The sequence below is a fragment of the Lycium ferocissimum genome, chromosome 6, assembly GCF_029784015.1.
Source record: "Lycium ferocissimum isolate CSIRO_LF1 chromosome 6, AGI_CSIRO_Lferr_CH_V1, whole genome shotgun sequence".
Lineage (NCBI taxonomy): Eukaryota > Viridiplantae > Streptophyta > Magnoliopsida > Solanales > Solanaceae > Lycium > Lycium ferocissimum.
In genome coordinates, this window is record NC_081347.1 from 30,251,775 (window position 1) to 30,276,676 (window position 24,902).

Below are 24,902 nucleotides of genomic sequence, written 5' to 3' on the forward strand. Positions count from 1 at the left end.
TGATTGTACCTTATGCACTTGTTTGAAAACTTGTTTTATTCTGTTTGGGGGTTGACTTAGTAAATTACACCTCCGTTAGGAATTTCGAGGCCACGAGTGAGTTCGTAGCGCTTTTTCTTCTATGTGTGCATATTTGGTCTGTGTATGTGGGGCCTTAGACTGATGCCGAGATTTTTGAAAAACTTGGCAAAAAATAAGAAGTTTCTGATTCTAGTGTGACCACCGTAGCGGGCATGGTGCCGCTACAGCAGGACTGCCACAGCGGAGTGTTGACCGCCACCGCGGTGAGTTGGGTTTAGGGGAAGTCCGCCATAGCGGGACCGCTACCGCGCAGTCTGGACCGCTATATAGAGTCATGACTTCTAATGAGGTCCATAACAGCGGGGTGTATGACCGCTATAACGGGACCGCTTGGGCGAAAATACCGACCTCTGCAGCGATCGTCAGGAAATAGTAACCCATTTTTATATTGCTAAGTGCAAGTCAGTAGCCTTAAACCCCCCTAAATAGTTCCCAGAGCAATAGAGGTGATTTATGTCATTATTTTGGTGAAGCATCCTTGGGGGTAAGTCCTAACCATTACTTTGTTCACTTTCATTCCTCCATTAAGTTCTTATGCTAGTTCTATGTTCTCTAATGGTGTAATAAAATTCTAGAACCCTAGAATCAGTAAACCCTTGTTAAAATTGTGGGTTATTGATTATATTACTATTCATATTATCTAGAAGTGTAGGTTGTCACTTTTAGGATGGAATTGCTTAGTTATTTGGGATTATATGTTGAGACTTAGAGTTTCACCTAAATAAGGGGTTTTTACCAAAATTCTAATTTGAAGAGTTTAAAATGATTAGAAACCTATAAAATTGAAGGGTTATGTTTTTTTGGACTGAGGGTAGGATAAATTCACCCTTAAATTCTGGTTTCGCCCTTTTGGATGGTTAGGGGCACTTTGGGTATTATCCCTCAATTGTTGTTTCTTATTTAATCAGATTGTCTATTGCTTACTTAGCATTATATTGCTAGACTTTGAGCATTCCGAGGGGTTACACAAGGGGAAAGCTCACTAGGAGTAGCCTGCGTTCATTCCAGTTCTGCATTGAGGTAGGGTATAGTTTACTTGAGTTAGACTTTAATTAGAATTGACGGGAGAAAGCATGATTAGGCTTTCGAGCATGAAGTCTGGCTGTATACTACTTAGGTTGGTACAACTTCTGATTATGTGGGCTTGTCGCCATTACTTTATGTATTGAACATGAGGTGTATTTTTTGTGAATTGGAAAGAAGGAGTTAATATATACTTTTCTTGATATTTGAGATAGCTTGTATGTTCATGCTATTGTTGAGTTGATTTATCTGACCTTGATATGAATTGTGGCATGAGGACTTGTATTCATGACGCTAATATTATTGATTTATCATTCTTCATATTGAGTTCTGGACTAGAACCACGTTGAGATTCACCTTGTGCTCAAATACATACATACATACACACATACATATATATATATATATATATATATATATGTATGTGTGTGTATATATATATAAGGCACATTTGAGAGGGAGTGAGGATGTCGCCTAGTTATGGGCTCGTGATCCAAAGTCAGTTCAGGAGCGAGTGGTATATGGACACCATGGGTCCCCTGTAGATCATGACTATTGTGTGAAAAATGCCCTTAGCATGTGTGTACGATTGAGATACTATCATTGATTCATTGCATTGGACTTAACTCATTCTTGTGGAGCATTATGGACCGGTTGATGATTGACTCTTGATATTGTTGTGTTGTTGTGCTTATCTGCCAATTTTGTTGGTTTTATAAATGTATGCATGATACTAATCATAGTTGGCCTATGATATCTACCAGTACATAGTGTTTGTACTGATACTACCTTGATGCACCTTTTTTTAGTGCAGATTGCTTGCCGGACACCTCTTCCAGACCTCACATTTAGCCTGAGGTCATTTCCCGTTCAGATTAGAGGATGAGCTCATATCCATGCCATACTACCTAGAGATCCTTCCTTATTGATGTCAATTTAATTTGTAGACACTTATGCTATTTCAAACAGTTATTTATTCTTAGACAACTTTATGATTTATAGTCCTTGTATGATGACTTTCAGATCTTTGGGGTTGTAATAGCTTAGATTTCCACACATTTATCTTAATTTGGGATGACTAGATAGTTTATCGTTATTTTCATTATTGATGGTTTATAACAGATTTAATGTATGAGAAATTGGTTAAGGGGATGGTTCGCCAACCAGGGGGCTAGTGTAGGTGCCATCACGGCGTGCTGGGTCGTGACAAAGTTAGTATCAGAGCCCGATGTTTTTAGATCTCGTTGTACAAAGACATGTCTAGTAGAGTCTTGTGGATCGGTACGGAGACATCTATCCTTATCTTCGAGAGGCTATGGGACACTAGAAAAATTCAAATTCTTTTTTCCTTTCGTGCTACTTGATTCCAATAGGTATTTGGATGATTCTAATTGGTATCCGACACAAAGGGTGAGAACTCGTGCGAGGCAGGCGTAGATGAGGTACCAGAGCAGGCCGCTGGGGCAGCAGCTCATAGTGGAGGCTAGGTCAGAGGCCATGCTGGTGGCAGAGGCTGGGGAGAAGCACCAGCTAGGGGCGGGGCTCCTGCGACTGGTCACGATCATCCTAGATTCGCCGCACCTCAGGTAGCTCCAGATGAGGCAACAACGTTTGCAGCAGCACCAGCTCAGCCAAAAATTATAGCTGCTCCAGTGTTCTCAGGCGTTATGGTTTGAGTGTTAATCCTGTTGAACGGTTTGACTGGGGTAGGTGTGTTACCAGCCGCTGCAGATGGCCAGGGTCTGAGATTGGGTGATTCAGCTCCCGATAGGGTTCGTTCCCCAAGGGCACACCGTGCTGCAGCTGTGGCTCCACGTATGGATGAGGCTCCAGGACCCTGGTATTTCCTGGACCAATGGCAGGGCCGGTGAGAAGCATGATTTGTTATGGAGGTTTACTAAGATAAAACCTCCAGTTTTCTATGGCACTGAGACTGAGGATGCTTATGAGTTCATTATTGACTGTCATGAGATACTCCATAATTTAGGGGCAGTTAAGAAGCATGGTGTTGAGTTTGTGACTTCCAGCTCTTGGGTGATGCCAAGTTGTGGTGGAGGGCTTATGTGGAGTGTAGATCAGCTGGGTTGCCTTCGTTGACTTAGATCCAATTCTAGTCAGTTTTCTTGGAGAAGTATGTCCCGTGTACTCTAAGGGATAGGAAGCGTGATGAGTTTGGTAACATTGAGTAGGGGAGTTCTTCAGTTGTTGCTTATGAGGCTAGGCTCCATTCCTTATCCCCTTATGATCTCCAGCTGTTGTCTATTGAGGAGGAGAGGGTTAGGAGGTTTGTGAAAAGGTTGAAAATTGCTCTGCAGTTGTCAGCTCTTTAACTTGTAGCCTTAGGGTCTTTATTCCAGGATGTAGTGGATCATGTTAAGACCATTGAGGGTGTTAGATAGGATAATTATAGTAAGTATACACAGAAGAAGGCCCGCAAGGGTGGTAACTCCAGTAGTTCATTCTCCCGGGGACAGAGTTCCCAGGTTTATCCGGGACGTCCTATTCAGTCAGCTATGCAGGCTTCGGTTGGAGGCCCATCAGGGGTCGGTCAGTACTCTTCTAGTCTGTTACACCTCCCGTTTTATTGCAAGGAAATTTTGGCTTATTGGTGGTGTGTACCGTCGGCTCGGTAATCCGCACTAGAGTTTTGGGACATGAGATATTTTACCTTGTATGTGTACAGGAGTATAAGTACGTATTCTTGACATTACGAGGGAATTAGAAGTGAAACGAATCGAATCGGAGCAAAACGGAGCAGTTCAAAAAAACTGCTGACACCAGTCAGCGTCGACGGCCCAAGGGATCACCGCCGACACATCGACGAGCCATCATCTAGCACCGTCGACAAGGTTCTGCACTCAGACATTTCAGACGGTAGCACGACGAGGCATGTCGACGGACCGTCGACCCTGCTCGTCGACCCGCGGATCTGGAACTTTTCAACCCTAGTTATAAATATAAGATCCCATATTTTTATTCCCTTATTCTCCCAAAAACATATCCTATATCTCTCTAGAACTCTCTAAAACCCTCCCTCTATTTCTACAACAAATCTGTACCAAGAAACCAAAATCAAAAGCAAAGATTAAGAGATTCATGTACTAGGAAGCCTATTAGGGTTTGTGAAGAGTAAGAATTTCTTTGGCATACAAGTGAAGGATTTCATTCTAATGGAGTAGAGTGACTCAAGGCTTATTCCCAAGTGATTAAGGTGAGTTTTATGTTATTTCATATTATTGAGAGTATTGAGGGGTTGAAAGGCTTGGATTATGGAAAGGAGGAGAATATGGGGTGTAAATATGAAAATAATTATATTCTTGAATCATGACTTGACTTAAATCATAGTTCTTGATATGTAATGAGTATAATCTTGCTATGAATAGTATTAAAGATGTTGTAGAGGCATTGAATGAGGATGGACACGGTATGGTGCCATAGCTAGGGTTATGAAGGATTGATAGGGAATGTTAAGGATTTAATAACGTCTAGCTTGATGAAGTTGTTGATTAAGATATTGTGGGTGTTGTTGTTGATATTGGGAGTTGTTTATTATGTGGAGGAAGTCATCGAAATAAAGGGGATGTTACCCAATTTTCGTTAGCTTTTGCTTAAGCTTAAGTATGTTTTCGATTGTCTAATTTTAGTACGAACTCTCTTGAATGTAGAAACGTGAATATTCGAGGGAAGCGTTCAAGTGACAAAGTTAGCGAAACGTAAAGGTATGTAAGGCTAGTCCCTTCTTTTCTAAGGCATGATTCCTATGACACGACTTCCTTTATCTTTCCATGACCTTCTTACATTCCGGAAAATATGAGTCAATGTTTATAAAGAGCTTCCTATGAGATAAAGATAAGAGATATACTATGAAATTGATAATGATTATGATGAGTCTAAGCCTAGAGATCCTAAAGCCCATGAAATAACATCTTACGAAGCTAATGTTCCTTGTACGATTCTTTGATGTTATTCATTATTGCTAGACCCACCTTATGATGCTAGTTCCTTCAAGGTGAGGTATGATGATTATAATTACTCCATAATGGAATCGGGGGTTCTCGACCTTACGTCACCCCGATATAGTTATAGATTATCTTTGAGTTCTAATACATGCTTTATGATAAGTGTATGATAATGATATTACACCGTGCCTAGATGGCCGGACATGTCACCGTGAAGGCGGGCTGCATACGATTACACCGTGCCTAGATGGCCGGACATGTCACCGCAAAGGCAGGCTGCATACGATTACACCGTGCCTAGATGGCCGGACATGTCACCGCGAAGGCGGGCTGCATACGATTACACCGCGCCTAGAGGGCCGAACATGACACCGCTAGTGGGCGGCGTGCGATTGTTACCCGGACGAGGGTTAACGATGATGGTATTTGTGATATGCATAATATGTGTTTTCTCTAAAGGGTTAAGCAGGTTATATCTTTACCTCATGTTTCATGATTTCTTTATTGTGTTAGTATTATTCATGCCTTACATACTCAGTACATTCATCGTACTGACGTCCTTTCTTTTTGGACGCTGTGTTTATGTCCACAGGTAGATAGGGAGACTGTGCAGATCCGTAGGAGCTTATCAGCGGATTCACAGGAGCACTCCACTATTTCGGAGGTGATATTTATGATGATATTTTTTTGTGTAAATATTTGGGCACGACGGGGTCCTGTCCTGTCCTTATGTCTAGTACCCTAGTAGAGGCTCGTAGATACGTACGTGTGGGTAGTAGATGTCCCACGATGACTACGTTGTACTTTTGCACATCATTTTTGCAGCCATGAGGACTTATGTATATAGACTTGTGTTGCTTTTGAGATTATATATGTTCAAGTTGAGTATGATGATTAGCCTTATGTGAGGTGCTCGGTAGTCAGCTCCGGGTACCCATCATGGCCCCCTAGTCAGGTCATGACATAGTCAGCCAGGGGTTTTACAGGCCAGATTTTTAGACCATGGTGGTTATTCTGCTTCTTCAGTTTCTGTTCAATGGCCGACTCAAGACCATGGATGATTTTAGAGCAGTGAGCAGGGGCATTTCAAGAGAAATTATCCCAGACTTAGACAGAGTGACCAGCGTGCTCAACTCCAGGTTTCTAGGGCTCCAGTTTTATCAGCTAGATGAGGAGGATCTTATGGCAGGGACCGTGCTCAGACTGAGCGTGGTGGCCACAGAGCTGGTAGAGGTGGCACCCAAACTAGCAGAGGCGGATCTCATTCAGGCAGAGGAGGACATCAGCCCGATAGGGGCTGAGCTCAGTCAGGAAAAGGTGATCGTGGAGGTTTACAGGCTAGTGGTGGACAGTTTCATTGCTATGCCTTTCCTGCAGATTATGGGCGAGGGTTCCGATGCGGTGCACACAGGTAACATCTTAGTCTATCACCGGACAACTTCTATGTTGTTTGATCCGGGTTCTACATTCTCTTATATGTCCACGTACTTCTCTATGGGTCTTTACATAATTTGTGATTTGCTTGATGCTCTTATTCATGTACCTACTCCAGTTGGAGACTCAGTGGTTGTAGATAGAATATGTCGGCTATGTACTGTCATATTTATGGGTTATGGTACGTGGGTTGATTTAGTGATTCTTGACATGGTAGACTTCGATGTTAGTTAGGTATGAGTTGGTTAGCTCCTTAATATGAGATTCTGGACTATCATGCCAAGACAGTCACGTTAGCTATGATGAGTATATCTAGACTTAAGCGGAAGGGTACCCCTAGTCCCTCCCTAAAGAAGATTATTTCTTTCCTTCGTGCCAGGATGTTAGTTGATGGAGGTTGTTTGGATTATATGGCATATATTCATGATACTAGTGTTGACGTTCCATTGCTTGAGTCAGTTCTTGTGGGGTGTCAGTTTTTGGAGGTATTTGTCGTGGAGTTGCCAGGTATGCCACTCGATCGTGATATTGATTTTTGTATTGACTTAGAGCCCAGGACTCGCTCTATTTCTATTCCGCCATATCGAATGTCACAATAGAGTTGAGAGAGTTGAAGGAGCAGTGTCAGGACCTTTTGAGTAAGGGTTTTATTAGGCCAAGCGTCTCCCCTTGGGGCACTCCTGTGCTTTTTGTGAAGAAAAAGGATAGGGCTATGTGGATGTGCATTTATTACCCCCAAGTGAACAACATCACCACTCAGAATAAGTACCCCATTCCTCGTATTGATGATCTATTTGACTAGCTTCAGGGGGCTTCCGCATTTTCTATGATCGATTTGAGATCGGGTTATCATCAGTTGAAGATTCAGGCCAAAGATATTCCTAAGATAGCCTTCAAGACACGATATCGGGACTATGAGTTTCTTGTTATGTCTTTTTGTTACACCTCGAAAATTTTTGGACTTATTGTCGTATGGATAGGCTAATGTGAGCTTAAGGTGATTATGAAATCCTTACGATATTTAAGGAAGGTATTAGATAGCTTAAAGCACGTATCATAGGATTTTGAAGTCATACGAATATGTGAAATTTAGTTCGTTGAAGAAAGTGAAATATAAGTCGTGTACGGAAAGGTTTTTGCTATCATTGAGCTAATAATTATTTTGTGATGTCTTGAGGGGCTGCTATAGGGCCTATTGTATGGTTAATGAAGTATTATGTAAGTGCCAAGAAGGTTTCACGAGGATTTGAAGTCAAACGAATCAACGAGAGGAAATTTCACATAACTGGGAGTTACACGGCCACTTATACGGTCCGTATAACATTATACGGTCCGTATAAGGAGGGTCTGTATAACATGGCCTTCACAGAAAGGGCCATTTTATGGTGGTGTTATAAAATCACTTATACGGTCTGTATAACTTTATACGGTCCGTATAAGAGGGTCCGAAACTTGACCTATATCAGAATGGGACTTTCCTATGGTGGTGTTATACGGTCCACTTATACGGACCGTATAATATTATACAGACCGTATAATATTATACAGACCGTATAAGTGGTCTGTATAAGTCCATCGGGCTGAAATTTTATGTTTTGTATAAATAGATGGCCCTTGTTCATTTATTTCATTTTTCATCTTCCACAAGTCTTGAGAGCTCAAAAAGAATATTCCACCCCAATCCAAGAGAAAACAAAGATCAAGAGGCAAGAATCAAAGTGTTCATGTGTTAGAAGGCTTCCTAGGGTTAGTAGACTACAAGAGATTCTTGAGTATTGAAGCTAGGGTTTTCACCTAAGTTGATAGCTGCTCCAAAGCTCTTTCCCATGATATAAAAGGTTAGTTTTCATGCTTATTCCATCCTATCATGAATGCTTGGTTGTTGAAGAACTTGGGTAGAAGAAGAAAGAAGAAAATAAGGGTTAAGTGTAACTTTTATGATGTTTTTGAGTAATAAGCTAACTTGAGTCATGATTCTTAGTATAATATGGATATAATCTTTTTATGGAAGGTAGTAATAGTGATAAGGAAGCATTGTATGAAAATGTGCTAAAATGGGTGTGAGGTTGTTGGTATAAGTCAACACAAGGATGAATTTTGAAGGCTTAATGGAATGTGATTACTCGATTATGATATTGTGGATGTTATTGTGGTTGTTGGGTGTTGTTTTGTAATATGGTGGAAGTTGACGAAAAAGGGGAAATGCTGCCCAATTTTCATTAGATCATGAATTATTCTAGTTTGAATTTAAAAGTATCATTGAGGCTTAACCACGGTATGAACCCTTCTAAATGTAGATTGTTCAAGCTACGAAGGTGAACGTTAAGTAGTTAAGAAGACAAAGAGGTATGTAAGGCTAACCCTTCTTTCATTAAGGCAAGGTTCCTTTGCTATATATCTTTTCATGAGTTCCATAATGTCTTCCAAATAACTCTATCTAAGATTACCAAAGCTTATGATCCTCGATACTTTCATAATACTAGTACCTCTTTTATATGATAGTTGATCCTCTAAGGATAGATGTAACAAAAACGATGATAGCAATGATGTTGATGATACTTATGGACTTTTATGTATACGTGCCTAAGTATGTATGACTATTATGTAACACCGAGCTTATATGGCCGGGTATGCGAGACACCGAGCCTTCACGGCCGGGCATGATACAAATACGAATATATATATATATATATATATATATATATATATATATATATATATATATAGAGAGAGAGAGAGAGAGAGAGAGAGAGAGAGAGAGAGAGTCATGAGAAAGCATTAGAAATGGAAGGTCCCTATGAAATACAAGTAAATATGATGATGGCCAATAGAGGTACAAATGGCTCTATTACCTCCTGATTCTCCTATCCTATGCTATTTCTTATGTTATCTTTTATGCTCCGACTATGATGTTGATTATGCTTGCGTACTCAAGACATTGTTCGTACTGACGTCCTTTTATTTGTGGACGTTGCGTCATGCCCGTAGGTGGACAGGAGACAAAGCTTTGATCCATAGATTTCTTATTCAGTGGGATCGCATGTGAGCTCCATTTCATCCGGAGCTACAAACTTTGGGTATTATTCTTTGTGTACATACATATGGGTACGGTGGGTCCCGTCCCGCCTATATGATGTTACATACTCTTCTTAGAGGCTCGTAGACAGTTGTGTATTGGTAGATGTCTTGCAGCCTTGTCGGCTCATATTTGTATATCACTTTGGTAGACTTGTCGGCTTATGTATATGGAAATGGGCATTATTGTCGATGATGATATAAATGTGTTGTTGCCTAACGAGACTAATATTGTTGATGTATAGGAATTATGAATAAGCCATGTGGTCCACCTAGATGTGAATGTGAATGTACGATAAAAGGTGCCCGGGTGGGTTAGCACCGGGTACCAGTCATGGCCCTCCGGTTGGGTCGTGACACTTTTGGCCTTACAAATGCCCCAGCTAATTTTATGGATTTGATAAATGGCATTTTTAAGCCATACTTGGATTCTTTTGTGATAGTTTTATTAATGACAGATTGGTTTACTCGAGTAGTAGGGAGGATCATGAGAAACACATGAGGGTTGTTATGGGATTGATGAGAGATAGGAAGTTGTATGCTAAGTTCTCCAAGTGTGAGTTTTAGCTTGAGTATGTATCTTTCTTGGGTCGTGTGGTATCAAAGGAGGGGATTATGGATGATCCTAAGAAGATTAAGGCAGTGAGAGATAGGGCTAGTCCTACTTCAGTGACACAGAGATTCGCAGCTTCATGGGTTTGGCCAGTTAGTACCGTCGGTTCATGAAGGGGTTTGCTCTATTGCTTCGCTTTTGACCCATTTGACTCAGAAAGAAGTACCCTTTCAAAGGGTCCGACGAGTGTGAGGAAAGATTTCAAAATCTCAAGACCTTATTGACTTCAGTTTCGATTCTAGCATTGCCTGTGGAGGGTAAGGACTTTGTAATTTATTGTGATACTTCTCGTTCTGGGTTAGGGTGCCTTGTTGATGCAGGAAAAGAAGCTTATTGCTTATGCTTCCAGACAACTGAAGATTCATGAGAAGAACTACCCTACTCACGGTTTGGAGTTGGTATTTGGAGGCACTATCTCTATGGTGTCCATTGTGAGGTATTCACCGACCATCACAAAGATTTAGCATGTATTTACTTAGCGGGATCTTAATTCTAGGTAGCAGAGATGGATGGAGTTACTTAAGGATTACGACATTACCATTTTATATCATCCTAGCAAGGAAAATGTCGTAGTGGATGCCTTGAGAAGGAAGTCAGCTAGTATGGGTAGTTTGACTCGCTTGATCGCTTCGGAGCGTCCGTTATCTATGTCACGACCCAATCCCGTAGGCCGTGACTAGTGCCCGAGCTGAGCACCCAAACACAATCACTATTCCGAATCACATACAGATAGCTTATACGGATACAAATATCAAACACTGTCTCAGATTATTTCAAACTATCTCGAACACATCTCAAACACAACATATATATCAGAAGCCGGCAAGGCTATCAAATGGCGCATCGGCCCAAAACATATACAAATGCAAGCCGGCGAGGCTGCCACGGCGAATGGACGCTCTGCACATAACATATACAAACACAACCGTACAGATAGGCATAACCCACATATATGTCCACGCACTTAAACAGACAAACGGAATCATAGGATCTGACAGGACAGGCCCCGCCGCACTCTCGAAACAAATATATACAAATGCAAATAACGAATATATACCACAATGTAGGCTCCGAATAAGAGGAGCACTCCAAACAGCAGAAGAGGGTGTCCTAAACTGTGGATCATCGAATCAAGTGTCCGTACCGCGGCATGAAACGCAAATTAAGAAAGGGGTACGCATTTAAATATGTAATCGAGTATGCAAAGCGTAAGATATAGTAAACAAATTCGAGTCATAATCGATAATGTATACAAAAGTACATGTATTTCCAAAATATCAAAATGTTTACTTTCAAAATACAAATCATGCATAGGGCACAGAAAAATATGGTCGCCCGCCCGTCGATGGCGCCATAACACAGCATAACACCAGAAAGTTTCAAATCTCCGTATCCCCGTCACACATCATATCACAAAGATAACGCCATACACAAGATAACACCAAAATGTAAGCGGAACCCGGCCCTCTAGCGAGGAGCTCTACGAACCATAACACAAGATAACACCGAGTATAATAAAGTGCGCACGACAACAGAACCGGCCCGGACTGGAAAGATATAATGTATCGCACGACCGCAGTCGCAGTAACCATATGCATAAAATCATTATCATAGACTCAAATGCTAAGTAAAATGACCATATTTAGAAATCGGAATAGTAGCCAAACCAAATTCTTTCAAAAGTCATCAGGATTACAAAAAGAAGAGTCGCGGGGCCCACGGACGGGTGTTGACCCGAGTCGGGCCCGCCTATGAAAAACATACTCATCATACATCATACAATCTCCTACGAGCATATCGAGGCAATCCGAGCCTTTCTGTGAAAGATACGGGCATTCGTAGTTAAGGAATTCTTTAAAAGCCAAACTTTTATGCAAAAGTTGAAAATCAAATATTTCAAAACATAAAGGCCAATATTTCATCATATCAACATACGAATTCCAAGAAACGAATAAGATTCATAAACATGCTCGGATTGCGAGAATCGAATTTCCTCGAGGCTTGTGTCATAGCCTACTTGTAACTAAGGCATGCCAAAAGAAGAAAGGATTGAGCTTTACATACCTCGTACGCACTCAACGCTAGCTCAAACTCAAGATAAATCCAACCTACGTCTCGGACTGCCCAAGGTCTACAAACAAGTCATAATATGCCAAACATTAGCTATAGACATTTGGGCATTTAATTCCAAATTAGCCCTTAATTCTACAGAAATTTGGGCAGCATTTCCCCTGTAAATAGGCCAACCCCGATAATTTAACTCCGGCCAAATCAACAACAACAACATCAATAACCAACCTAGAAACATCAATAACCAATCCGAAAGGCAATATAGCATTAATAACTCTCTTTACATCATTCAACAACATTCAATATATTCGATTCAACGTTTACATTCAAGCCAACATCAACGCTCATACATTCAAATACTAACCCGAACCCATACCAACAACATTCAAGAACATCTTAAAACACCGCATAATATTTCCAACAATCCAACAATTGCTCCAATTTACCCGAAACAAATTTCAAACCCGAGAACCTCACAATAACACACTCCTCATTTTCAAATCATGATTTGCATCAATAATCCATACCATAACGATATTATTCTCATAAATATACAAATTACATCCAATACACAATAACCTTCAAATCAGCCCATACAATTACAACATAAATCTCGAGTCGTTAAACGCTCATTTCCAACATAGAATTCATAACGACAACAACCAAAATACTAATTAACAATAAGCCATTTCTTGTCACATAAATAGCCTACATTCGGCCAACACCTCATACAAACATATATAGATGATTCTCATTCATTTCTTCACCCTACAATGATCACAACATGCTAACTAGACTTCAATTCATTATCAATACAACACAACACACACACACCTCACACGGCTATGCACTACACACACAACCTTCACTCCAACATGCCATATTTCATGATTTTCATCCATTTTAGCATACTACAACATGCATACAACATCTATAACACATAAAACATAATTAAATCTCACCTTTCTTCTTCAACTCCACAATTTGCCTAGGGTTTGCAATTAACACAACGAATGGTTGGATGACCCGAACAATGCTTCCACGCTACTTAGGGACCTCAAATTAGTGGATTTGTACCAAGGAAATATTTTTGGGATGGCTAGAATTTGACTTGGTTTTTTTCCTCCTCTTGGCCGAGAGCCTCCTTTCTCTTCAACTTCGCTCTCTTTTTTCTAAGTGTCAAAATGAATAATGAAGTAGTAGTCATCCTTTAAGCTAATATAAGACTTATACAAGTGTCCCTTGGCCCACACATGTGTTGGACCAATTAAAATTGTCCACAAATCACATGGGGCGAACTCCCACACCACACGACCAAGACAAGGAAAAAATGCATGATTTCCAACTTTCACAAATTCCATTTTTGGTCCCAAATTTTCTAAGTGTTTCATGCCAACAAATTCATGCACAAGTTATGTCTTAAAATAAAATCGAAGGTCAAAAATCTCGACTTTGCATCCCGGAATGGTTTTGTCCCTAACTTACCATAGTTAATCCGGATTGTTCCAACGTACAAAAATGCGGGATATAACAATCCATGGAGGTTCAGACTCTGCCTAAGAGTTTCATAAGGCTAGATATGTCCAATTTAGGTAAGGTGTTAGCTTGTGTTGAGGTGGGATCGTCGCTTCTGGACCAGATTAAGGCAAAGGGGCCTCTCGAGGATACAATATCAGGCAAGATTTGCGATAAGGTGTCGAGCTGCGAGTCCAAGAAGGTCATGATTGATAAATATGGTACGAGGATCAAAGGTACGTGTTACGTTCCTCGTGTTGATGACTTGATTCAGTCGATTCTGGAGGAGTCCCACAGTTCTAGATATTTTATTCGTCCTGGAGCTACCAAGATGTATCGTGATCTGAGGCAACATTAGCCGAGGCTGGATGAAGCGTTACATATTGTCGGGTTTGTTTCCGCATCCGAATTTTCGCACTCGAAGTTGGCTCAGCACTCGCAGGACCTGTGGGTACCGGGCTCCAAAGGATGCCCATTCCTGAGTGGATGTAGGAGAGAATAGCCATGGATTTTGTCGTTGGTCTTCTGAAGACCTTGGGAAAGTTTGATTAGATTTGAGTCATTGTTGATTGGTTCACTAAGTCTGCTCATTTCATATTGGTTCAGGCTACTTACACTGCTCAGAAGTTGGCCCAGATCTATATCTATGAGATTGTTCATTTGCATGGGGTCCCTATTTCTATCATATCTGATAGAGGCCCGTAGTTTACATCCCCATTTTAGAGGACTTTACAGGCCGAGTTGGGTACTTGATTGGATCTCAGTATCGCTTTTCACCCTCAGACAGACGGTCAGTCTGAGTGGACTATTCAGATTCTCAAGGATATGCTCTAAGCTTCTGTGATTGACTTTGGTGGTCATTGGGACCGCTCTACCGTTGCGTAGCTCGTTTATAATCAGCTTACGATTCGAGCATTGATATGGCTCCGTTTGAGGTTCTTTATGGCAGAAGATGACGATTTCAATAGGATGGTTTGAGCCTTTGAGGTGAGGCCGTGGAGCACTGATCTTTTGAGAGAATTAGTAAATAAGGTTAAGGTGATTCAGGATAAGCTTTTAGCGACTCAGAGTAGACTGAAGGAGTATACAGACCGAAAGGTCCGAGATGTTGAGTTCATGGTTGAGGAGTAGGTTTTTTTGAAGGTCTCACCCATGAAGGGTGTGATGAGTCTTGGGAAGAAAGGAAAGTTCAATCCTAGGTTCATCGGTCCATTTGAGATTCTTAGCGTGTGGGGGAGATAGCCTATGAATTGGCATTCCCTCCCAGTTTGTCTAGTTTTCACCCGGTGTTTCATGTGTCTATGCTGAAAAGATACCAAGGTGACAGTTCTTACACCATTCGTTGGGATTCATTCTTGCTAGATGAGAACTTTTCTTGTGAGGAGGAGCCTATTGCCATTTTAGATAAAGAGGTTCATAAGTTGAGGTCTAAAGAGATAGCATCGGTGAAGGTCCAGTGGAAGAATCGTCAACTTGAGGAGCCTACTTGGGAGACCGATTCCGATATACGTAATAAGTATCCCAGCTTTTCACCTAGTCAGGTACCTTTCCTCTTGTTTCTTCCCTTGTCCATTTCCAATACTAAGAGCAAGTCTAGTTAAAACTTAAAGAGTTAGAATCCTTAAGTGAATGAATTTGACCAATAGTTGACTTTTGGGTAAACGGACCTTTTTTTAATTTTTGTCGATTATGTAAGGTTCGAGGGTCGATTATGACCTGGCGGGGTGGATGGTTCGATTTTTGAGATGCTTGATTGTATTTTGTGCACTTTTTTGAAAACTTATTTTATTCCATTTGGGGGTTGACTTAGTAAACTAAACCTCCGTTGGGAATTCTGAGGCCATAGGTGAGTTCGTAGCGCGTTTGTGTTACCTATGTGTGCATATCTAGTTTGTGTATGTGGGGCCACGGACTGATGTCAAGATTTTGGGAAAACTTAGGGAAAAACTATAAGTTTTCGATTCTGGTGTGACCGCCATAGCAGGCGTGGTACCGCTTTAGCGGGATCACCACAGCAGAGTGTTGACCGCCAACGCGGTGAGTTGGGTTTAGGGGAAGTCCACCATAGGGGGTAGTGGGCTTCCATAGCAAGACAGCTACGGCGCGATCTGGAACTCTATAGCGAGCCGTGCCTTTTTATGAGGTCCGCCACATTGGAGTTTATGATCGCTAAGGCGGAAATACAGACTGCCACAGTGATCATCGGGAAACAGTAACCCATTTTTATATTGCTAAGTACGAGTCATTAGCCATAAGCCTCCCTAAACAGTTCCCAGAGCAATAGAGGCGATTTATCCCATTACTTTGGTGGAAGCATCCTTGAGGGTAAGTCCTAACCGTTACTTTGTTCACTTTAATTCCTCCATTAAGTTCTTATGCCAGTTCTGGGTTCTCTAATGGTGTAAGAAAATCCTAGAATCAGTAAACCCTTGTTAAAATTGTGGATTATTGATTATATTACTGTTCATATTATCTAGAAGTGTAGGTTGTCACCTTTTAGGATGCAATTGACTAATTATTTAGGATTATATGGTGAGACTTAGGATTTCACCCAAATTGGGGTTTTTTGCCTAAATTCTTATTTGAGGAGTTTAAAGGCGATTGAAACCTACAACTTGGAGGATTATGTTTGTTTGGACTAAGGGTAAGATAAATTCACCCTAAAATTCTGGTTTCACCCTTTTGGATGGTTAGGGGCATTTTGGTTATTATTTCTCAAATGTTGTTCCTTATTTGATTAGATGGTTTGTTGCTTACTTAGCATTATATTGCTAAACTTTGAGCATTCTGAGGCATTACACAAGGGAATAGCTCACAAGGAGTAGCTTGCGTTCGTTCCAGTTCTGCATTGAGGTAGGTTATGGTTTACTTGAGTTAGACTTTAATTAGTAGCTTGTATATGTAGTAGAATTGATAGGAGAAAGCATGATTAGGCTTTCGGGCATGAAATCTGGTTGGATACTACTTAGGTTGGTATGACTTCTGATTATCTGCGCTTGTCGCCATTACTTTATGTACTGAACATGAGGTGTATTTGTTGTGAATTGGAAGGAAGGTAACATATATACTCCTCTTGATATTTTAGATAGCTTGTATGTTCATGCTATTGTTGAGTTGATTTATCTGATCTTGATATGACTTGTGGCATGAGGGCTTGTATTCATTGACACTGATTTTATTGATTGATCATGCTTCATATTGAGTTTTGGACTTCAACCATGGTGAGATTCATCTTGTGATCGTATATATATATATATATATATATATATATATATATATAATTTGACAGGGGGTGAGGATGTGGCCTAGTTAATGGGATCGTGATCCAAGGTTAGTTTCGGAGCAAGTAGTACATGGACACCATGGGTCCGCTGCAGGTCATGACTATTGTGCGATCAATGCCCTTAGCATGTGTGTACAGTTGTGATATATCGTTGATTGCATTTCATTGGACTTAACTCGTTCTCGTTGTGCATTGTGGACTGGTTGATGATTGACTCTTGATATTGTTGTGCTGTTGTGTTGTTGTGCCTATCTGCCTTTTTTGTTGGTTCTACAAATTTATGCTGATACTAATCTTAGTCGGCCTATGCTATCTACCAAAGGCATAGCGTTTGTACTAATACTATCTTACTTGTCACACCCTAACAATGGTAGGGCATGACAGGCACCTGACTCTCATCAGAGTCGAGCGAACCCTCAGACATTCACTCCATCAAAATCTATCATTTCAAAACCCTTTAAGAACATAAAACTTTTCCAAATAGAAATCATTATCTTTATAACGATTATGAAAACTTTCAATCAAATAAGTACTGTAAACCAATTGGAATCATCTAAAATACATACTCTTTTAAAATCCACAAATGACTCAACTGACATCACTTTGTCGACATCTCGACAAACATACCACAGGACACTGTCTGCAGAAGTCTCTAAGAAGTAAACTGAACATTGTGAGTCCGGATAGGTCCCTGACATACCCATAATAATATATATCTATACATGACTCAACACAGCTCCAGAATGAGGTGGAACTTGCCAATCCCAGCTGACGTCCAAGCATCCTAGCTATACACTTAACCTTTCGGCAATGCTGGGCCGCGCATGAGAAAGCGTCCCTAGGCAAAAGGACGTCAGTACGGATAATGTACTGAGTATGTAAGGTGGTAACAAATCATAATCATAATTTGACTTAGGAGAGAAGAAATCACAATCTAACTCAATACCTGCAGCCTTCGCTGGAAGAAACATAAGTGGGCACACGAAGTCTCAAAATAATATTTAAGTAAATAATGCAATCCAACACACATGCTGCTTCCGACATTTTAACAGAATGGTCCCTTCGGACAGCTGCTTCCGGCTAGTGTCACAATAGTCCCTTCGGATGGCCGCTTCTGGCATAATAATGATGGCCCCTTCGAGCAGCCGCTTTCGGCTTAATATCACCATCATATCAACACAAACTCAATCCAAAAATATCAATTTCAATTCAAATCATAAGTCACTAATCAATTCATCACAATCCAGTTATTAGCCTGAGCCTTTCATAAGAAGCTATCAAATTTGTATCTCACTAGACTCAGGAGGACATACTTCCAGGTTTGAGGGTAGAATTGTTATGAAATTATTTACTACTTATATTCTACTCAATTTCATCTTATCGCCCTACCCAAAGAATAATGATCATATCAATACAGAAGGATGATACTATAGAATATAAACATAAATCGTAAATGAAGTGAAGTAGTAAAATCTCGCACCCCCTTTCGGAGTGGTTTTGAAAATCAAACTTTATGTTTCCTTTAGTATAAAACTCATTTCCTTGAAATCATTAGTAAAACCATATACACAACTCAACTTGGCACCTTACGGTGTTCCTTCGGGATAGAATAGGAGTACAATATCAATAAGCCATCACAAGAAACAGTTAGACCTTACTCGTCTAACAATGGAATCATATGGAGTACATATAGAATGAATAACAACAAGGATCATGCCAAAGGAAGAAAGGTTTGCCTTACATACCTTGTCCGCTTCTTAAACTAATCCAAACCTAAGTCTCGAGCTTCTCAAGATCTACAACAACATTAGTAGATACCAAACATTAGCTATAGGTACTTAGAAATCCACCCCTAAGCTAGCACATCATTTGTAGAAATTCGGACAGCATTTCCTTTATAAATTCAACAAACCCCGAGAATTCAACTCGGCCAAATCATCAACAACAATACCAAAAACCATATTAACAACATCAACAATTAATCCCATCGATCCAGTCCCTCGACATTATAAAAATAATTTCAATAATTCAAACAATAATGCGACGAGCGGCAGGCTCGACTTGTCAATTAAACAATAGTTTTAAACCCCATCTTCATTCCGAAATTTCTCAACAATATTAACAACAACAACAACAACAACACCAGGTTATTCAATTAATTCCCAGTCATATAAATTCATAAGAACAGCCTCCCGAAACAGTCCATCGAACTACAACACCAATTTATCTGATTTTCTATATAATTTTCGTATTTCTTTCATCTAGCAATGTATATACGACTTGGATAAGTCAAATACATCTAGGAGAGAGGATTTCTTACCTTATATGTAAAGAAGTACTCTTCTTCCACCTTACTTCGCTTTGAAGAAAGCCCGAATTCAACGACGCAACAAACGGAACAACGAGATCGAGCGGTGGGCAAAACCCGCAAATTGTTCTCGAGAATATTTATACATGTTTCTCTTAAAATATGATCCACATTACTTCTTGGAGAGGAGCTCTCGTTGCTGCCTCGAACACTATTTTTAGCAAACTCTTTTTTTGGCTAAAGGAGTAATCAACAAATGTATATAGAAACTTAATGAATCTTTGGACACGTGGGGCACTATGGCCTCCTCTTAGTGTTACTCATTAAAGGTGACACCAAACATAACCCTTGTTGCCACATTTCCATTATGCACATGGGTATGTCCCCTAAATTTATCCACTAACTCCCAACCAATTTATTTGCTTCCACTATAATTTCCCCACTTAATCAATTACACACATAATTTATTCCTTGATCTCAATACACATAAATATGGACCACTTTTAACACACTTCATATACTCACTATCATAATCATATAGTAGAACTCTAGCCCATAGCCTATTTATATATACACCAAATATTATTCTCAATCACCGTCGTCACACTTGTTAAGTCCTAAATTATTTCGGGACTTCAAACTTTTATACACCGATCTCTTTATTTGCATACTTGAATATGACCAAATCCTATGACCTCGGTAAAATTGCTTATGTTGGACAGTTCAATTTCCTAGTCCAAAAATACGGGATGTTATAGCTTGGACTGTATTTCATTCAAATAAATATCGAACCTCAGCGAAACTTATTTTCTTCAATTGGTTTAACTTCAAATCCTTACGATACATTTGTACCATCACTCTAACCACCTACAAGCTTGAGGGATAACCTCGCTTCCGTTACTAATGTCATCTAATTCGCACGCTTTCCAACACATGAAAACACGGGGTATAACATTGTTACACCCTTCTTTTAGTGCAGATTGTGTGCCAGAGATGTCTTCCAGACCTCACATTTATCCTGAGGCCATTTCCTGTTCAGATCAGAGGGTAAGCTCCTATCCATGTCATGCCGCCTGAAGATCTTTCCTTATTGATGTCTATTTCATTTCGAGGCACTTATGTTATTTCAGACAGTTATTTATTCTTAGACATTTTTATGTTTTAGAGTCCTTATACGATGATCTTAGGATCTTTGGGGTTGTAATAGCTTAGATTTCCACACTTTTATCTTATTATGGTATGACTAGGAAGTTTATGGTTATTTTCATTATTGATGGTTTATAATTGATTTAATGAATGAGAAATTGGTTAAGGTGATGGTTCGCCCACCAAGGGGGTTAGTGTGGGTGACGTCACGACAGGATAGGTTGTGAGTAAGTTCCCAAACACCCCCCAAATGCTCTGTAAGAGATCCCGAACCATCTAATACTGAAATTCAAAGAAAACAACGCAAATAAAATGTCGAGAATCCCGCGGTGCTAGTGAGTTTCTTGTTCTTCTTATGGTTGCTAACTTTGGAGGGGTTTTAGTTCATGTGGGGAGTTGTTTTAAGGAGCATAAGGTAAGATTTTGCTCCTCCTCCATGCATTTGAGGTTATAGAAGTTGTGACTAGCTTGTACAGTTGAAAACTCATAAGATAAAGATCGAAAATCGTAGTTTTGTTGTCGTTGTTTGTTGAACTGTTTTGAAGATCCCCTTATGGTAATTCGTAGCTGGAATAAACTGAGTATGCTGTGGCTATTGTTGTTAACAAGTTCTGGATGTAAAAAAGGCTTTAAAGTAATAGTTTTGCTAAACATAAACCAAGTTTTGTCTCTCGTTGTGTTGTTTCTTGTGTTGGAGGTTGCTTCAAGGTGAAGTAAGCCCAAGATAGGGCTTATTCGTGTGATGTAAGGTAATATTATTTCCTCCTCTTATGTATAAGAGTTAGTTTAAGTCTACAGAAGGTTAGATGGGTGAAGAACATGTTAAATATCGACTAGAAGTCGGAAACGTGTTTTAGTAATCTGAAAAATCAGCTTTAAGGTTGTTGAACTTTATTGACTGTTTCCTTGTTAATTTTTGAGATATAAGGTTGGAAAATTGGATGAATATACTTGTCATCTGGTTGTTTTTAAGGACGTGTGGAGTTAGAGGAAGTCAAATTCATAGGGGAGATGCTGGCAAGTTTATTTAGACAAGCTACTAGCTTAGAGCTACGAACATAGTTCCTTCTGGCATTAAACATGAACCTTATTGTATTGATGTAGATTGAGTTGTATTGTGGGTTACTTTGAAAGTTTTAAGGAGACAAGGAGATCGAGGTATGTAAAGGCTATCCTTCTTTCTTTGTTTAGCATGATTCCTTATCGAACGAGTCCCGACCAAGTGCATAAAGAGGTGCGACTAACAGAGATTCTATGTCTATGTCGTTTTATGATATTCGTACAGTAGCTTTCCTCGTCAGAATTTCACTTTCAATTAGCATTGTTTCTCATGTAGCTAGTAGATAGAAATGAGATTATAGAGTCAATAGAAGTATACACTTTGACATTTAGTGCCTTCGGGGCCACGATATGCTTAACTTTGGGGCTATTGGCCATACAAATGCCTTCAAGGCTATACAGACGTCTACTTGCTTATGGGACTATGATTATACTCGCCTTCAGGGATATGATATAGTTACCTTTAGGGCTACTGGCCATTCATATGCCTTCAGGCTATATATACGTACGCTTGCCTACGGGGCTATGATGATACTCGCCTTTAGGGCTATAATGTGCTTGCCTTCAGGGCTATTACACAAACAGATGCCTTTGGGGCTATATAGATGCGTGCTTTCCTTCGGGGCTATGATTATACATACAGACTGCCTTGGGGATACATTGAGCACCTTCAGGGTGAATCATGCATGCGTAGATGCCTTATATGAGGCTAAGTATTTTGATGTCGTATTATTAGTTATTAGACGTTAGAGACAGGAAATTACATCGGGATTCTTTATTGACTCGTTCGATTATGTTCAGTTATTTTATATTTCATTTCAGTATTAGTTTTAGTCGCCTTACATACTGTGTACATTATTCTTACAGACGTCCTTTTTGTTGTGGATGCTGCATTCATGCCTGCAAGTGCATATAATCAATTTGATGAGCCCTCATAGTAGACGTGGTTGACATTCAGTAAATGATTAGTAAGAATATTCTTCATTCAGAATGTAGCTGAGTCTATTAGTCATGGTGTCAGAGTTTTGCTACATACTAATGGGTAGGCCGGGGCCCTGTCCGACCATGTTTTGATGTCAGATAATCTCAGAGGCTTTGTAGACACAGGTTCATTATGTACGGTATGTCAGTGGCATGGTCGGCCCTTGTTTAAGTTTCCTTTTGGGTTGTTCGGTGTTGATACGGATAGTGTCCTCCTCGGCTCGTACATATAGATATGTTTTGGGTATAACAGCTCGCTAATACAATGCTTACCCACTTGCAGGATATGTATATATATATATATATCACGAGTTGTGGCCATATTGGCCCATGTTAGTTTACAGAAAGAATGAGTTCGGCCAAGTCGGCCTATGTATACTGTGGTTTATTTCCAATGATCATGAGTTACAAAGTGGTTCACTCAGGCTAGTACGGCACCAGGTGCCAGCCACGCCTCACCTAGGTTGGGTTGTGACATTTCTATTATATCCGACAGAGGTGCCCAGTTCACAGCGAACTTCTGGAGGTCCTTCCAAAAGATTTTTGGTACTCAGATGAATCTTTGTACTGCATTCCACCCCCAAACTGTTGGTCAGGCTGAGCGCACAATTTGGATGCTCAAGGACATATTACGAGCATGTGTATTGAACTTCAAAAGTAGCTGGGATGATCATTTTTCTCTCATTGAGTTCGCGTACAATAACAATTGTCATTCCAGTATTAAGATGGCACCGTATAAAGCATTGAATAGGTAGATACCCGATCTGATGGTTCAAGGTCAGTGAGGACAGACTATTTGGGCCTGACTTAGTTCACCAAGTTGTGGATTAAGTTAAGTTTATACAAGAGGAGTTAGCGATAGTATAGAGTTGTCATAAGTATTATTCTGATACGCGGAGTAGAGATTTAGAGTTTGCCATGGATGATTGGGTCTTTTTAAGAGTTTTGCCTATGAAAGGCGTTATGAGATTTGGCAAAAAGGAAAATCTTAGTCCAACGCAAATCGGGCCATACAAAATCATCCAGAGGATAGGCCGAGTCACCTACGAGTTGAAGTTACCTTCAGAATTGGAATCGTTTCATCCTATATTTCATGTATCTATGTTGCGAAAATGTATATGGATCCTTCTCGTATCATGCCAATTAATGATGCTCAGGTAATAGAGGATCTATCTTACGAAGATGTACCCATTGCCATTATTGATCGTCAGCTATGAAAGTTGACGACCAAGGAAGTATCCTTTGTGAGAGTACTTTGGAGGAATTAGAATGTCGTGGAGTTAACATGGGAGGGAGGAGATGAATTCCAAATCCCTTCACTTATTTCAAATCGAAGGTTCTTGACGATTATTACTCATTATAATTTTCTGGTTTATGTTGTATGTGCACAGACTTATCCCTCATTCTATGTTTTGGTGAAGATTGTAAATGAGATGTTGCACAGCCAGGACCAGAACTATGAGTATTTAAGGTGAGTTGTGATCTGTAGTATGTACATTGATAATGAATGTGCGTATGAGACCCAACTGCGATTATTCAATTTTATGTCTTATAGTGTGTTGAGTTTCCCTGTGAAACATGTTGTTGTACTTTCTGGCTAATTGAAAGGTTTTGAATAGTCATGTTTATAGAGGAAACTCTGTCAAAATTTATGAAAAATTCTTAGAGTTAGTATTCTCCGATGTATCATTTGTTTTCCCATTCAAGGACGAATGTTACTAAGGAGAGGATAACATAACATCCTGTATCTTTATGTTAAGGTGCATCGTAAGTTAGTCGACGTAGGCTTTAAGGTACGAGGTTATTCTTAAGGCCACACTTGGTTAAATTGGTGTTACAAATGTGTAAGAATGGTTAGAGGTTAAATGAATCAAAGAAAAAAAGTTTTGTCAAAGTTTGGCATATTTGCTATGTTCTACGGACTATATTTGATAGCTACGGACCATATTTTTTCTTAGCTCCACCACATCTCAAGGACAGGAAATGGTATTTCTAAGACCCCAAAAAGGGTGCAAGATACAGTCTGTTTTTATGTTATACATGTCATATTCCATGCCATATTTTGGGCTGGTGGAAGAGGTTATTTAAATGTTTCAAGTGATGGAGACTTCATTTTTACTCATTTCTCCCCCAAATCAGATCCTTAAGCTCCCAAGATCTTCTCTAAGTGTTCCACCAACATCAAGGTAAGTTACACCAAGTTTTGGACATGGTTTTATTCCGTCAATATGCTAACGTAGCTTCTCTTTTTCTATTAGCTGTTGAACCCGAGCTTTCTTCAAGTTGAAGCAAGGTGGAAAAAGAACTTGTTCTTGACATCTAAGGCTAGGATTCTTCTCTTCTTCAGGTGTTTGA